Source organism: Petaurus breviceps, unplaced genomic scaffold, assembly GCF_028583685.1.
Source record: "Petaurus breviceps papuanus isolate PSGF00001 unplaced genomic scaffold, PetGlider_PUasm1.0 373, whole genome shotgun sequence".
Taxonomy (NCBI): Eukaryota; Metazoa; Chordata; class Mammalia; order Diprotodontia; family Petauridae; genus Petaurus; species Petaurus breviceps.
Genome location: NW_027186299.1, coordinates 984297 through 991404, shown reverse-complemented (window position 1 = coordinate 991404; position 7108 = coordinate 984297).

Genomic DNA, 7108 nt, shown 5'->3' with positions numbered 1-7108 from the left:
CCACCTCTTCATTTCTGCTGCCTGGTTTCCTTGACTTCCCCAAAGTCTCAGCTAAAATCTCACCTGCAAAAATCCCTTCTCAATGCCTCTCAATTCTATCGCCTTCTCAAAGAAAGCCCTCATCAGTCCTGTCTGTATTTTGTCTTATTATGTACGATTTGATTGTTTTCATGGTGTCTGCCTTCGTAGACCATGAGCTTCTGAGAGCAGAGCCTGTTTGCTCCCTATCTTTGTTTCCCTGGCAGGTTAGTTCAGTGCCTGGCATATGGGAGGGGCTTAATAAATGCTGGCTTGATTCTAATGTCACTTAGTTTGTTAATCAATTGACTATGAGATCTCAATCCTGGATTTGGAACAGACGATTGCCCTATTAGCTGTATTCTCAAGCAGTACTCTGGCTGCCATTCCACGTTCTATATTCCAAGGCTGGCGATTCTATAGTCTCGGATCTAGTCCCCAGTCTTCTACCTCCCACCCCACTGCCGTCCCCCAGACCTGGAATGACTCCCTCCTCATCACAGTCTCTGATGCTCCTGATTTTCCTTCCAGACTCAGGACAAGTATCCCATTCTACAGAAGCCCCTTCTCTTGTTCCATGACCCCCCTGTGCTATTGCACCTCACTTGTATGGGATTTGGGCATAAAGAAGATAGAGGAAGTTCCTTCTGCCTCAGCAACGTGATCCTTCTTGCTGCTGGTGCTCAAGGCAGACCCATACCTGGCTAGCTTTGCACGTACTGCTGGGTCTGACCCAAAGAAAGCAGGACGCCATCGAAGTAGGGATGCCTTTGGCTCTTCTAAGCTGTGTGACTCCAGAAACGTCGCATCTGAGCCTCCGTGCTCTCATCTGGAAAATGGGCACCATAATATTTCCAGCACCCACCTCACAAGATGATGGATGTTCAATACAGTCACATATACAAAGTGCTTTGCATATTTTTAAAAAGTGCTATGTAAAGTTGAGATAATAAGAGCCAATGTTGTTTAGTAAATCACTTGACAAACATTATCTCATGTGATTCTTTCACGTCCTCCCAGACCCAGTTCCATCCCATCTCCTCCTCAGAGTCTTCCCGGCTGACCCTGACTGAATTCCTCATCCTCTGCGTTTCTTTGTCACTCAGTCTGGCCTTTGCATGTAGTTAAAATGGGTTGGGTATTTTTGCCTGTTACATAGGCTCTGAGAGACAGGAAGGCCTCAGCATTGAGAACACTCAATGTAGGGGGAACCTTTGACATCATCTGATCTTACTCCCTTAATTTGGAGGAAAGGAAATTGAGTCACAAAAGGGAGAAGAAACTTGTCCAAGTTCCAGCAGTGACTTAGTGAAGGATTCAGAAGTAGAGTCCAAGCCTCTCACCCTCCTAATTTAATTCAACCCTCCCCATCGTACCCCATTGCCAGAAATAACACAAATTAATGGGATTTTGATGAGGGGGGAAGATAGTAGTCATTACCCAAATGTGCATAGTGCTTTAAAGAAAAGTGCATCCCCTACAACCTGTAAGGTATTATCTCCATTTCGTGAAGGATAAGCGGTGTCAGAGACAGGGTTTGGTCTAGCATTCTTCCCATGGTCCCAGGAGGATGGGAAGCAGAGGGGCTAAAGGCTATGCAAAGAGAAGAATATATCAGAGGGGAACGGAGAGGATGGCTCTTCCAGAGAAAAGGCAGCCTCTGAGGGTTGTTTCCGAAGGAGAGAGGGAGCCCACGGGCCTGCAGCACCTTCCTTCCACCCTCAGCTACAGATGCTGCCCCTGCTGCCTGGGTACAATTAGCCTCCTTGCCCAGTGCTGTGGGCTGAGGCTGGTCCCACCCATGTGACTGGAATTCCAGAAGCAGTGGCCAACACCCTTGTTTGCAGTGTCCACCCCAAATGATGGGCTCATTAAAAGCTCATGCCCTTGAGAGCTGTCACCAGGGCCTGGCGACTGAGTCAATGCTTAGGAGAGGAGTTCGTATAAATAAGTGAGCTGAGATTGCTGAGTCTGAACCTGAAGGGGCTGCACAAGCCGTCTCATCACAGGAGCAGAGCCTTCCATTTGGAAGGGGCCTGAGAGGCCAGAAACTCCAACCCCTCATTTAACAGGGAGGAAGTTAAGGATCAAAGAAAGCCATGATTTGTCCAGAGTTAAGGGCTAGTCAATGCCCGAGGCAGATCTGACTGACTCTAGCCTCTCTCCCAGGGCAGGGGGCCCTTCAGTTGTTCCACTTAAAGGACATGTGACTGGCCCCTGCCTATGTCAAAAGTGAGGGAAAAAAAGACAATGTTGACTTTCAGGGTAAGACAGATACGTAGGATGATACAAGAGACCCCCAAGGACTGAAGGGCCAGTGGAAGGAAAGAAGAATCCCAGTGATGGGAGGGCCCTGACTGAGGAAATGAAGGTTCTGTTTGATGCTTTGATAACCACAGTAGATATGCTTATTGTCCTCCCAAAGTATGCATCAGAGACAGAGCAGGGAAGACTTGCTAAGGGAGAAGGAATGAGTTCCCTCTCTCTAAAGGTATTCAAGCCTGGTGAATGAACATATATAGGGCATATTGTTGAAGAAGAATTAGAACTTGGAGTTGAGGTATCTGGGGGAAATTTACTTGGATGGGCTGAAGGTGGGGAACAGTAGACAGGGTAGACAACAGTTAGGTGCAGTCACGATGGGATATACACATCCATGAAGCAGGGGACGGTACCAGACAGTGAAGGACAAGATGGCAGGGGTAGAGGGAAGAACAGAAAGTGTAGGCACCAGGAATTTAGTAAAGGAGAGACCCACAGAGCTCTAAGAAGTTAAGGAAGCCTCAGACCACTGGGCTAATAACGCCAATGGAAAGCATTATGGCCAGCTGTAGCGAGGAGGAGAGAGAAATCCCTTCCACTACCTCTGCTTCCCTCTTTTCATGGAGCAAGGAGAAAGGCAGAGACTGATTACCTCTGACGAGATGGGGTCTCCCTGCATAACTGGCTCTCCACTAAACTGATCCTCTTCACCCTCCTTAAAACAGGTTCCTGTGCCAGCTGTGCCTCTTGCCTTTCAAAGTCCACCAGGGGCATGGCATCTCTGGGCCTGCCATGACTTAGCTGTTCTCCAGTGTCACCCAAAAGATTGTTTTCATCCCTCTGAAGAGGATAATTTAGTACAGAGACATCTTCCCACTTCATATAACACATTAACACTTCACAGACTCTGTTATCTCCTCTCTGTGATTCCATCAGCTGGGCTGGGAAGATAGCCAAAGGATCAGGGGTCTCCTGACCACCCTGTCCTGAGTTCGAGCACTGAAGCGTTCCTGTTGTGCTCCCTGCACCAACTCCTCCACTGTGGAATTCTTATGGTCAGGACTGCTTCTGTTTTGTTTCTATGGCCCAAGCATCTCCTGCAATGCCTTGCACACAGCATGGGCCAATCCAGTGCTTTTTAAAGTGACTCAGTTTGGTAGAGGGAGGAAAAGCCGATTCTTTGTGCATGTTTCTGGGGGCCTGTGGATAGAGTCAGGAAGACCTGCATTCAAATCCTCCCTCAGAGACTTTGTGACTCTGGGAGAGTAGCTCTACCTCTCAGTTTCCTCAGCTGTAAAATGAAGGCATTGGACTCCTTGGCCTTCTTGCCATGAAGATCTGTGATCCGTTGGTCTGGTGTCAGAGAAGACACCAAAAGGCCCCCCTTCCATTGCATGGGAGAGAAGCTGTTGTCCTGCAGACAGAACTCTGCTGTTTCAGTGGAGAGCTGGGCTATACCCAGGTTCCATTTCCCAGCTGGGGGGTGGCATGCTCTTTGGGCTCCTGTTCTGAGCTCCAATTTTGGTCCTAGGCACAAGCCCTTGGAACTAGCTGACCTCCAAGGTCCCTCAATATGGGATTCCTTTGAGTCACGGTCCTCAATTACCAAAATGTTAATTAATCAGTTAATTAATTAATTAGCTACAAGGCCTTGTGGTAAGCATCAATGTAGGGAAGAACCCTGGAAACAGCACCAGGGCTTGGTGAAGTTCTCCAGGGATACATGATTTAGCAATGATTCAAAGGAAGCCATAACACTATCTCCTAATTTTACAGTGGGGGAAACTGAGGTCCACACAAATTAAGTGGCTCACTCAGAGTCCCACAGGCTGTGAGACCAAGGTCAGGCAGGTCTGGAATCTGAACCCAGTCACTCTGACTTCCGATGGATAAAAGCTTCTTAAGCTTGAACCAGACCTGGGCTAAGAGTCCCTGGGGACACATAGCAGAAATAGCATGGGAGGCTCTTCCACTGTAAGGGTGGTGCATAAGCAAGTGCCCACACAAGGCTTTACAGAGTAGATAGAGAGGCCGTTTAGTGATATTTATGAACCACCTACTGTGTGCCGGCAGGCACTGAACCACCTACTATGTGCCAGGCACACAAATGAACCGCCTACTATGTGCCAGACAGGCACTGTGCTAATCACTAAAGGTACAAAACAAGGCAAAAGACGGCTCCTGACTTCAAGGAGCCTTCCTTCTAATGGGGCCAACAACAAGCGAATACATACATACAGAAATGCTGTGTACCAGATAACTAGGAAATAATTAAAAGATAAAATCTCAGAGGGGAAAATCCTAGAAACTGAGGAGAAATGCTGGGCTCCTTCTGCTGACTGCCCTGCTGGAGAGGCCTGTAGTGAGCTGTCCGTCTCTGAGGGTGTTCAAACAGGAGCCGAATGAGCTCATATGGGGCAATTCCTGCTTCGGGTGAGAATTGGACTGGGAAGCTTCAAAGATGCCTTCTAACCTCAGGCATCCACTCATCCATCCCCCCACTGATTCATTCATTCATTTATACACTTGTTCATTTATTTATTCATTTAAAAAAACTGACCATAACTTTCAATGAATGAAGCACAGGGGCTTCTAGGAGGGAGAAACCCCTACATTGGTGGATTAATTTGGGTTTTTTTGTTTTGTATTTATAAGCTCAGCCTAGGGACAGAGGGCCTTGCTGCAGTCTGGCTCTGAGATTTGGGGAACAAGATGGTTCCGTTTCACTCCTGCACTGACACTTTGTGCTGCTATGGAATTTTCCACTTGAGATATCCTTTGAACAGCAGTTTCAGAAAGCCCTGGCCATCCCCAGCCTGCTCTGCTGGCATTCCTGGCACTCCCCACAGGTCACGCAGTGAAGGTGCTGCTTGTGCAGAAGAGAGCCCAAAGCTTTCCAGTGCTGTCTCCCCAGCCCCCCACACCAAGCCCCCAAACTTGGAAAGAGAACCCTAACGTTTTGGAAACATGCCTGGCAAAAGTTGCTTGCCGTGTGACAGACGGAGTCTCTTTCTGCATCTCATCCTTTCCCAAACTGGCACAGTTAGACTCTGCCAGAAAGCCTGCCCCACCCCCTCTTCACTCTTCCCCAAGCTGCATCTTTTCAGAAAACAGGCGTCTGGAAGCTGGCCGGGATCTGGAAGGCAGCCGTCATTTCTGACAAGCTGACATAGAACCAAAGCTGTTTGGTTCCGATGGCAGCAGGAGAGTGTGCACAACTCCACGGATGACAGTCTGGACTGGAAACAGAAAGCAAAGAGGGGGAGGGGGAAGCTATCAGCAAATTCATTTACCTTATGATGCCAAGGACCCAGACCTCTCCATCCCCTGAGCTGACCCAAAGTAGGAAAATCATGCTGAAAGGGATGTGTGTGTGCATGATGAAGCCTAAAAGGCCAAACACAAACCAGAGCCGTCTTCCACCTGCAATGATACCTGAAATATGTCAGACTGTCTGAGCTGGGTAGCACATTGGAGCAGGGAGGAAGGAAAGGCCCAGCTGGGAGAGACTTTCCTTAGAACATGGAATAGCAGAGCCAGGCGGGGTCATGGCAGGAAGCACGGAGCCTGGCAGCCAGCAGGCACTTCATTAGTGCAGACTGACTGGCAGCTTGATTTGGGAGACGGAGACAGTGGGGAAAATGGATAGAATCACAATTTGGTATCAGAGAAGATGCACTGAAGTCTCAAGCCCACCATATATCACCTGAAGGCCTTGCAGCACGCAGTGAGATCTCATTGGGACTCTCTGCTCACCTGGAAAAGGCAGGACTTGGACCATCTCTGGGGGCCCTTCCAGCTCTGAATCTTATGTCACTGTGGTCTTTGCACACCAGAGTGGGAGGGGCCATTAGAGATGACTCATCCTATCTGCTCGTTTTAAAGATGGAGAAAATAATGCTCAGAGCAGATTATGTGAGGTACCCAGAGCCACACAGTGAGTTTGTGCAAGAAAAAGGATTCAAACTCAGGTCCCCGGCAGGACTGTTTGCACTACCTTGGATAACTGCTAATCTTTGCTTAAAGTTCTAAAGTTAAAAAAAAGACCAACTAAAAGGCTGATTCATTTCCCTCAGAAGCCAGCTTCAAGAGGTGTGTTCCCATAATAAATGAAAGGGAATGTGGCTCAGAACAGGCACACTACCTGTAGATGCCAACTTGCAGCAGGTGCCCCATGGGCTGCAGGCGCTGCCCTCCCCCGCCCTTGGCAATCTTGCTGTGATACCCAAGGGCTTGCCCTGGTCCCAACCAACCAGCTTGGGGCCTCTGGGACAGTAATAAATGTTATGTATCATCCAAACTCTTGGTTCCATCATTTAAGGCCTTTTGGAATCTGGTTCCCATCACCCCTTGTCCCAAATCTTCACATACTCAATATGCCTCTCCTCACCCCAACTGAATTCTGCATCCTGGCTGCGCCCTCCCTCCCATCTCCATTCCCTTCTCAGGCTGCTCCCTAATATTAGGAACTAACTGCCCTAACCCCCTCTTCGGACATCAAGGTCTCTTCTTTCCTATGAAGTTCAGACAATTTCTACCTCTTCCATATAGTCTTCTCTGATACACCTTCAACCCACCCCTATACTACCCTTACAATACACACCACAAAGTGAACTATTCTTCAGCAATGGCACAGAAGTTTGCCTCATGGTTCTGGTCTTTGCATTTCTCTCCTTTACTTTCATTCCTTGTGAAGCAGAGTTATTTGTGTCTTAGGCTCTTTCTTACCTTTGGGTTGTAAACCTGAAGAGCATGAGATTAGATAGATAGATGGATAGATAGATGGATGGATGGATGGATGGATGGATGGATGGATGGATGGATGGAT